The sequence below is a fragment of the Elephas maximus genome, chromosome 1 (genome assembly GCF_024166365.1).
Source record: "Elephas maximus indicus isolate mEleMax1 chromosome 1, mEleMax1 primary haplotype, whole genome shotgun sequence".
NCBI classification, from domain to species: domain Eukaryota; kingdom Metazoa; phylum Chordata; class Mammalia; order Proboscidea; family Elephantidae; genus Elephas; species Elephas maximus.
The window spans coordinates 76,996,697-77,007,377 of record NC_064819.1 but is presented as its reverse complement, the minus strand read 5'-3'; the positions used below and the strand labels follow the sequence as shown (position 1 = coordinate 77,007,377).

The 10,681-nt window shown below is 41.1% G+C and overlaps 2 non-coding genes across 2 annotated transcripts; both read left to right on the top strand.

Moving 5' to 3' along the window:
• Positions 1–526: 526 nt before the first annotated feature.
• On the top strand, positions 527–599 carry TRNAV-UAC (transfer RNA valine (anticodon UAC)). The gene has a single exon. It is a non-coding gene; the product is annotated as a tRNA-Val (tRNA).
• A 7,314-nt stretch (positions 600–7,913) lies between these two features.
• TRNAI-AAU (transfer RNA isoleucine (anticodon AAU)) lies at positions 7,914–7,987 on the top strand. The gene has a single exon. It is a non-coding gene; the product is annotated as a tRNA-Ile (tRNA).
• The last annotated feature ends 2,694 nt before the right edge of the window (positions 7,988–10,681 follow it).

Genomic DNA, 10,681 nt, shown 5'->3' with positions numbered 1-10,681 from the left:
AGCGAGGATGGTGAGACCTCCTCTTAGATGCTTTCCACTTGTTATCAGGAGGGACCAGTCCTTTGGGTGGCTTAAAGAACAGGATTTTTTTTGCTTTCTTTTTTTCCACAGTTCAGGAGGCTAGAAGGCCAACTTCAATGTGTGTTTCTTGGGGGAGGTCCTTCCTCACCTAGTTGAACTTTTTGATTTGTTGTGTTTCGGTGCCATGGAGCTGGTTTTGACTCACAGCAGACCCTACAAGAGAACAAAACACTGCCAGCTTTATGCCTTCCCCACAACCATTGTTATGTTTGAGGCCATTGTAGCAGCGCTGTGTCAGTCCATTTCATTGAAGGTCTTTCTGTTCTTCACTGACCCTCTGATTTACCAAACAGAATGTCCTTTTCAAAGGGCTGATCCCTTCTGATATCATGTCATATATGAGAGAAAGTCTTGCCATCCTCACTTCTAGTAAGCATTTTGGCTGTACTTCTTCCAATACAGTTTTGTTAGTTCTTCTGGATGTCCATGGGACTATACTTGTAGTGGTTCCATGGTGTAGTGGTTAGCACATCTGCTTTACACGCAGAAGATCCTGGGTTCAATCCCCAGTGGAGCCAACTTAACCTTTTAGCAGCCTGCAATCCTACTTCCTGTGCTGTTTTATGTGCTTCTACATAGATTCACCTGTGTCCGTTGTCTTCTGGTATCATCTGTCTTCCACCCAGTGTGTGCTCCCTTGTCTCTGAGTCTAATCTGCTGTTTTCATCTCAAGCATTAGTGGATTTAGGACCCACTCTACACCGATATGGCCTCACTGACAGAACAAACAAATCCTATTGCCAAATGGGATTTCGTACACAGATAAAACAGGGGTTAAAATTTTCAACACATATATCTGGAGGATTCAATTTAACCGGTAACAACAATATGTTAAAATTATTATTAACCTTTTTAAAAACAGTCAAACTGTTTTCTAAAGTGGCTGTGTCATTTTGCATTCCCACCAGCACTGTATGAGAGTACAAATTTGTCCACATCATCAGTAACACAGGTTATTATCTATGTTTTCTGGTATAGGCACAGAGTTAAGTGTCAAGTGCTATGTCAATGTGGTTTCATTTATATATCCATGATGACTGAGCAGCACTGGTTGTATAGTGGTTAAGTACTACAGCAGCTAAGTAAAGGTCTGCAGTTCAAATTGACCAGCTGTTCTTTGGGAACCCTATGGGGCACTTCTACTTTCCTATATGGTGGTTATGTGTTAGAACTCGACAGCAAAGAGTTTGGGCTTTTTTCTTTTTCCTTTTTTTTTTCTAGGTTTACAACTATGATGTTGAACATCTTTTCATGTGCTCATTAGCCATTTGTATGTCTTCTTGGGACAAATGTCTATTCAAATCTTCTGTGTGTTTAAATTTGGTTCTTTATCTTAGTATTATTGATTTATAAAATTTCTTTACATATTCTGGATACAAGTCCTTGATGAGATATTCGATTCACGGATATTTCCTCCCAGCCTATGGTTTGTCTTTTCATTTTCCTAACGGTGCCTTTCAAAGTGGAAAAGATTTTAATTTTGATTTAGTCCTGTTAGTCAATTTTTTTCTTTATGGATAGTGCTTTTGGTGTTATATCTAAGAACTCTGCCTAACCCAAAGTCACAAAGATTTTCTTCAGTGTTTACACCTAAAACTTACATAATTTGAGGTCTTATATTTCGGTCTATGATGGATTCTAAGTTAATGTTTGTGTATGGTTTGAGGGAAGGCTCTAAATTCTTCTTTTTGTGTGTGGATGTGCAATTGTCCCAGCACTAATTGTTGAAAAGGCTATCCTTTTCGTCTTGATTTGCCTGGGTATTTTTCTGAAAAGGGTCGCTATGAATCGGAAACCACCACTTGGCTATGAATGAGAAGATTCTAAGCTTCACTCTCACTAGCTAAGTAACTTTGGGGAAAAAATCCATTCCTACTTTTCATTTATATAAGTTGACTTAATTTTCTAAAATAAATATTTTAGGGCATAAAAAATAGTACTACCATAATTTGGTCAATACTTTTCTTTGTTTCATGCTTTAAAATATTTTTAGAATAGTTCATTAGGGACACAGAGTTCTACAGCCTGTTAGGAGAGATTCTGCTTTAGACACTGTCTTCAAAATTGATTTCATCCACAGTCACATGGATTTCCTTGGCACCACTGGCCCTGACAAGTGATAACTAATTCTTTCTTGGGGGAAAAGAAGCCATTAAAAATATATAAATTAATCTTTACCATTTTAAAAGAGAGCAAGCCATTGGCAGAGTAATTAGTTAATCCCACATTCATCTGAAATTATTATCTTAAGCTAGTAATAACTTCCCTATTCAAAATTCTATACAAAAGAAATAGTCATAGCATGATTATAATTTTAGCTATGATGTTTTTCCATTTTCATTGCCTATGAGCATTTCAAGAATTGGATCAATGGTAGAATTTCTAATTTCATTTCCATTACTTTTAGTATTAAGGTTCATGTGCCTATTAATCATAAATTGGATATAATATTGTTTCATGACTCAAGCGGCCTCTAAAATCAAAAGCTGGATAATGAAATGCACTTCTTACCTAGGCATCACAACATCTCGTCCTGTCAGGATGTCCTGTTGGTGCTCCTGCGACATGATACAAAATTCTCAGCTCCTGAACTGCTTCCAGTCTGACCCAATCTACCTGCATCTCTTGCCTGAATTACTGCAGTAACCTAACAACCTTCCTACTGCTGCTTAGCAACTGCCTGCTAAGCCTGCCTCCAGCCTTCTTCTCTGTGTTGTGTGCTGGGTTGTGACACCCAGGTTCCCTCCTTTCAGGACCAAGGCATTCATTTCCCCAGCTGCCACAAGTGTTGCTCACTCATAGAAGAAAGTTGAGGCCCTCTCTAGGAATTGCCCTCAGCTGAAAGGAACTGCCTCAGTCAAGGCCATGTTCCCTCTCTGAACAGCCCACAGTAACGGATGCTCAGTACATACCTATAAAGGTCTGACTCTCTTGCCTTAACTCTGAAGGGCCCTCCCATTTCCAAGGCTCCTCATGGGATCAGCTCAGGCCTCTCTTGCTGCCTGTCAACTTTCCCCCTTCTAACCCTGCATCCCTCACTTCTTTACAGGTGTTGTTCCCATATCATTCCCTAATAAACTTCCTGCACACAAATATCTAATCCACATGAATACAGCTTGTGCCAGGAGTGGTCAAGAATCCATGTACTAAGTGGGATTTAGGAGCTGGGTCATTTTCTATTCATATGGCAATGAATCATATGTCATTAATATATCGAACCAATGTTATCCCCTACAACTGCCCTGAGAATCTAAATATCCATGGACCAGACAAGGCTCAGGAGATCAAAATCTCTTTAGGTGCTTTCACAGAGGTACTCCACCTATTACATTTTGCCCTAAAGTGGAAATTAATCAACTTTAGCCTTTCACGGAGCACAAAGAAGAGGCCGTTTCTCCAGGATATAGGAACGCACAGGGCGGATCCAACGGGGATCCTCTTTCCTGTCTGGAAGGGAATCCTCATGCCCTGATCCACCTGATCCTTTCCAGTGGTCGCAGTACCCTTCTCAATGGCTTCCTGGGGAAGGATGAAGGAGCACTCTCCAGTGAATGTTTCTCTAGGGAAGAAATAGACAGGCTCCAGAATGTCTTATTTTGCAATGGTGGAGCGAAGTTCATTTCTGCTGGAGGTAGTTTTTGTGTTTCTTTTCTTTTTAATTTTACAGGAGTGCAGAAAGGGGAAATAGAGAACATAAAGAGAAGCTTGAAAGAATAGTGTCATCTAGTCATAGTTAAGATTATGTATATGACAGTCTCCTTTGGATGAGTGAGGAGGGAGACAACAGAGATCTATCTGAATGTAAAAAGAGTACTTTTTTTTTTTAAAAAACCAGTTGTCTGGTTAGCTTGTTTGTTTAGAGTGTGGTGTTAATAATTCCAAGTTCCCAGCTTTGGTCTATGTTTGGGCCAGGAAAACAGGATTTCTGTTGATTACAAATAAATATACAGTCTGGAGGGAGGATGGGAGGATAGAGAGGAAGCTGGCAAAATTGTCACGAAAGGAGAGACTGGAAGGGCTAACTCATTAGGGGGAGAGCAAGGGGGAGTATGGAGTAAGGTATATATAAACTTATATGTGACAGACTGACTTGATTTGTAAATGTTCACTTGACGCTCAATAAAAATTAAAATAAATTAATCCATATATAAATATACAAATAACTTTGCACTCAATTCACACCCAGCTAAACTGAGAAAATAGGCACCCTGATATAAAATCTAGTTCAAATGTCAACTGTATGTCTTTAATAATCCTCAGTAGTGACACCTACCCTCTTTGTTCCCCCTCAAAAATGGGCATGGTGAAGAGAAGAAACAAAGAGATTTTTGGAACAAGTGACAGAAAGCCTCAAGATAGAAATTTTAGTGAAGAAAAGGAGTCTAGGAGTGGGGATGGCCTTGGGGATGGGCTGTGCATGGAGGCCATTGTCCATCTGATACCTCGTTCTCCTTGTCCCTTTTCCAGGGTCCAACGCACTGTATTTCCATGGGACTGTCAAGTACTTTCTCTACCTGATTATCTCTGCCACCTGATTGTCACCTCAGCTCTTGCACTGCTCTTTCTTACCGCTGAAACTAATCCCTATAGTTTTATAGTAATCACAGTCAGACACAATGCATATTTTCCTTCTTTCTTTCTTTTTTTTTTTTAAGGTATCAGTAGACTTCCACTCTAATTTCTGTCCATGAAGACATATTTTTTTTTTCTTTTTTCCTTTTCTGGATCTCCAGGACCTAGAATGATGCCAAAGCCAGAGTGAATGTATGAAACCTTTTAATTTTCTCCTGACTTTCATGTTACTGCCATAAATATTCATATATGCTATTTGTCTCCTACCTTAAAATAATGAATTTTGGTACATAATTTGTGGGCAACACATGTTCCAAAAAATGTAAAACTGTACAAACATGCTGCAAAACCCATTTGGTTGCATTGATTTCTCAAATACCACACACACACACACACACACACACACACGCACACACAACCCAAAGCCACCAGGCCTCTCTAACTATGACCCGGGAATCCGTAAATGTGCTTATAAGACTCATCCTGGTGCACAAAAGCCAAAAAAGACAAAAGTTTGACCCAACCAGACTTCCTGGGTGCATTGCCTCATACACTAACATTCCCCAAAGAACTTTTCTTTCATTTTTCAACATTACACCAACCTCCACTGGAGGGCAGCAAATAAGTTCAGTGGAAAAATCCCCTTCCAAGAATCCTAACCAAAAACAAAAAACCAAACCCATGGCCATGGAGTCGATTCAGACTCATAGGGATCCTATAGGACAGAGTAAGAATCCTAAGATCCCCAAAATGTTTGTGGACACTTTCTTTCCAACGTGTCATGAAAGCGTTTTAACTGGGAAATTCACATTGTTTACCCATGAAATTTTTCATTACTATTCAGAAGTTAAAAAAACTTAATAATCTTGATGTATTCTTGATATGTCCTAACTATTTAATATTCCAAGATTATTAGATGTTCTGTCGAAAGCTCTTTGAAATTAATGTTAATCATTAGTTTAAAAATACTTTAAAATTTGCTTTATTTAACCTTACATTAGTTATATAAATAAAAAAAAAAAAAAAAAAAAATTTTTTTTTTTTTTTTTTTTTTTTTTTTTTTATAATTCCCCTAAAATCTTTCACTTTGAAGAATTATCAACGTATTAATGACATCATGTTGATTAAACCAAATGAACAAGACCTTTGAAAAGAAGAAAAAAATTGATGGAGACTCCTAATGACATTTGACTTGACACCGGAAGTCTCTAGGGGTCGATTTCAAAGCGGATAAGCTTTTGAGGTCCTCACTTGACAGAAAACCTGTACATTCCACGCTCTGAATCTGAAGGGAGCCATGTCCACCGGCTCCACGCAGACGGGGATCTTTGGGGCAGGGGCCTTCTCTTGAGACCCGCCTCTACCCTCTTGGAAACCACGGAAACAGAGAGTAAAGGGGCAGGGGAGGCGCTGGCACTGGCTACCGGTGGGCGAAGGCCTGAGTGTCAGAGTCTCTAGGGACAAGATGTACTGTTTTCAAGTCCAGGCCAACACAGAGGGCAGGAGAGTTCTTGCGTTGGTCACAATATATACGCTCTTCTATGTTCGGTTAATGGCAATGGGTGGCTGTTTTTTATATGTTCGGTAAGGAGGAAGGATCTCCGGTACAAAATTAGTTCATTTCTAAGCTCAGAAAACAGATGTTTTCCCACCGTGTTTCATACAAGCAAGGCCTTTCCTGTATCGGGCAAACCCAATCACCGCAATTACGATGAAACTGGCCTTCAGTCTCAAGTTCCCTCTACAGAATAGAGTTTTTCTAGATGCCCCAGGCTGGATAATCTCAAAGCCGTCTTTTCCTCCAGGAAATTCTCCTAGTTACGGTACACTTCTTTCACTCATACTTTTTGCCTATTAAAACGACCAAGCAAACTCCACTATTCACAACAATCAAAGTCTTTCCTCATAGGCCCCATTCCTTTACAAACACAGGCGTGCTAGCGACAGGAAGGGAGCATTTAATTTTAAGAAACTCCTCAGTATTGTCCCATGGAAATTACTCTTGTGTATGCCTCTCTAGGGAAAGAAATTACCCTTTAGGAACCAGAGCCCCAGGCCCTCAGGACCGAACTCTGGAAGCCCGTGAGTCCGCACTAGCGGCTGGGCAGCTAGCTGCAGGGATATGACCTCGGAATGTCAAGCTGTAGCCCAGATACATGGGGTGGGGTGATTTTCAAGACTGGACTCTATATTGTTCATCCCTGGGACATCACACATCTTTATATTCGGCTTCACACAGGCCTAAAAAAAAAATCGACTTACTGGAGGAGAATGAAAACTGTGATATATTTTTCCTTTCTTTCTTCTTCCTGCCGTTTTCACTATCTTCCCTTCACATGCCTTTTTTTTTGCTTGGGTAGAAGGGAGTCGCCTTTTTCCAGGTTTTGCCTTAACCATCGCTTAGTATAGCCGACCCACACACTCAGTACTTAGTTTAGAAATTGCAGTTGCTCCACATCAGTAGGGAGAAGATGGTGGAGTCTGCGCTCTTCCACTCCAGAGGCCATTTTTTTCTGGGGGGTGGCTGGGACAGAGAGAGCAGCTTGAAACCTCCCAAATAATCTGAACGTCAAGACCTCCACTGTTTGAATATTGCAGGTAATGATTAAAAGAATATATTGGCCAGTTAGCAAAAGCTAGAGCCTTGTTTATTTTTCCAAAACCTGATCATCAGCCAAGATGATATTCTGTACGCTTTTTCCAATTCATGAACTGAAATTATTGGCCAACCTACCATGCTGTGCGGGCCCCCGGGACACTAGTAGAAGAATGAGACAACACAGTCCTTGGCATCAGGGAAAGGAAAGAGGACATGAGCGGTTAATGACAATAAAATCGCAAAGTGGACCCACAGAGATCCGTGCCGCAGGGCGTTTTCTTGAACACGGAGAAGGGTCATCTGCCCAGGATTTCGGAACAGGCAGGGAAGATCCACCGGGAGGTGTCTGAATTTTTCTCAAAGCCTTCCTGGGGTGCGCTGAAGGAGCCCTTTCTAGTGAATGTTTCTCTTAGGACGAAATCAAGGGCTCCAGGACGTCTTATTTTCCATAGGAGAAGCGAATTCATCTCTGCTGGAGGTAGAGATTTTGTTTTTCTTTTTGCGGGAGTGAGGAAAGGGGAAATAAAAAACATAGTCATTGAAAAAGGAGTGTCATTTAATCATAGTTAAGGTCATATAAAGCGAGTATCGTTTGGATGAATGAAGAAGGTGATAAAAATCTTCCTAATGTCTGAACATAAAAAAATTTTACCCCTGAGGTGGCCGGTTAGCTCAGTTGGTTAGAGCGTGGTGCTAATAACGCCAAGGTCGCGGGTTCAATCCCCGTACGGGCCAATGGAAAAAGTTCTTTGATTTAAAAAAAAATCTTGCTATCCTCACTGTACACCCAGCTGCACGTTGAAAATAACCTCTGTGACATCAAATCTAGATCAACTGTCGACTTTATTTCCCTAATCCTCAGTAGTGACACCTATACCCTCTTTGTTCCCCCTCTAACGGGGGGAGGCGGGACAGTCTTCTGGAACAAGTGTTATAAAGCCTTAAGATAGAAATTTGAGTGAAGAAAACCAGGGTAAGAGTGGGGATGGTCTTGGAGATGGGGTGTGCCTCTGATGGCCGCTGTGCATTTTCCTTGTGCCTGTCTCAGGGTCCAGCTCACTGTGACTCCTTGACACCATCAAGCACTTTCTCTACCTGATTATCTCCTCTACCTGAGTGTTTATTCATCCCTTATAATGCGCTTTCCAACTCTTGAACATGGTGTTTCTACTTATTAAATAAGGACAGTGAAATATTATGCGTATTTTCATTTTTTTTTAACTTTTATTGAGCTTCAAGCGAATGTTTACAAATCAAGTCAGTCTGTCACATATAAGTTTACAGACATCTTACTCTGTACTCCCACTTCCTCTCCCCCTAATGAGTCAGCCCTTCCAGTCTCTCCTTTCGTGACAATTTTGCCAGCTTCCCTCTCTCTCTATCCTCCCATCCCCTCTCCAGACAGGAGATGCCAACACAGTCTCAAGTGTCCACCTGATATAATTAGCTCACTCTTCATCAGCATCTCTCTCCTACCCACTGTCCAGTCCCTTTCATGTCTGATGAGTTGTCTTCGGGGATGGTTCCTGTCCTGTGCCAACAGAAGGTCTGGGGACCATGGCCGCCGGGATTCCTCTAGTCTCAGTCAGACCATTAAGTATGGTCTTTTTATGAGAATGTGGGGTCTGCATCCCACTGATCTCCTGCTCCCTCAGGGGTTCTCTGTTGTGCTCCCTGTCAGGGCAGTCATCGATTGTGGCCGGGCACCAACTAGTTCTTCTGGTCTCAGGATGATGTAGGTCTCTGGTTCATGTGGCCCCTTCTGTCTCTTGGGCTCTTAGTTGTCGTGTGACCTTAGTGTTCTTCATTCTCCTTTGCTCCAGGTGGGTTGAGACCAACTGATGCATCTTAGATGGCCGCTTGTTAGCATTTTAGACCCCAGACGCCACATTTCAAAGTGGGATGCAGAATGTTTTCATAATAGAATTATTTTGCCAATTGACTTAGAAGTCTCCTTAAACCATGGTCCCCAAACCCCCGCCCTTGCTCCACCGACCTTTGAAGCATTTATTTTATCCCGGAAACTTCTTTGCTTTTGGTCCAGTCCAATTGAGCTGACCTTCCATGTATTGCGTGTTGTCCTTCCCTTCACCTAAAGCAGTTCTTATCTACTAATTAATCAATAAAAAAACCCTCCCTCCCTCCCTCCCTCCCCGCCTCGTAACCACAAAAGTATGTGTTCTTCTCAGTTTATACTATTTCTCAAGATCTTATAATAGTGGTCTTATACAATATTTGTCCTTTTGCCTCTGACTGATTGCACTCAGCATAATGCCTTCTAGGTTCCTCCATTTTATGAAATGTTTCAGAGATTCGTCACTGTTCTTTATCGATGCGTAGTATTCCATTGTGTGAATCTACCACAATTTATTTACCCATTCATCCGTTGACGGGCACCTTGGTTGCTTCCAGCTTTTTGCTATTGTAAACAGAGCTGCAATAAACACGGGTGTGCATGTATCTGTTTGTGTGAAGGCTCTTGTTTCTCTAGGGTATATTCCGAGGAGTGGGATTTCTGGGTTGTATGGTAGTTCTATTTCTAACTGTTTAAGATAACGTCAGATAGATTTCCAAAGTGGTTGTACCATTTGACATTCCCACCAGCAGTGTATAAGAGTTCCAATGTCTCCGCAGTCTCTCCAACATTTATTATTTTGTGTTTTTTGGATTAATGCCAGCCTTGTTGGAGTGAGATGGAATCTCATCGTAGTTTTAATTTGCATTTCTCTAATGGCTAATGATCGAGAGCATTTTCTCATGTATCTGTTAGCTGCCTGAATATCTTCTTTAGTGAAGTGTGTGTTCATATCCTTTGCCCACTTCTTGATTGGGTTGTTTGTCTTTTTGTGGTTGAGTTTTGACAGAATCATGCAGATTTTAGAGATCAGGCGCTGGTCGGAGATGTCATAGCTGAAAATTCTTCCCCAGTGTGTAGGTGGTCTTTTTACTCTTTTGGTGAAGTCTTTAGATGAGCATAGGTGTTTGATTTTTAGGAGCTCCCAGTTATCGGGTTTCTCTTCGTCATTTTTGGTAATGTTTTGTATTCTGTTTATGCCCTGTATTAGGTCTCCTAGGGTTGTCCCTATTTTTTCTTCCATAATCTTTATCGTTTTAGTCTTTATGTTTAGGTCTTTGATCCACTTGGAGTTAGTTTTTGTGCATGGTGTGAGGTATGGGTCCTGTTTCATCTTTTTGCAAATGGATATCCATTTATGCCAGCACCATTTGTTAAAAAGACTGTCTTTTCCCCAATTAACTGACACTGGTCCTTTGTCAAATATCAGCTGTTCATACGTGGATGGATTTATATCTGGGTTCTGAATTCTGTTCCATTGGTCTATGTGCCTGTTGTTGTACCAGTACCAGGCTGTTTTGAGTACTGTGGCTGTATAATAGGTTCTGAAATCAGGTAGAGTGAGGCCTCCCACT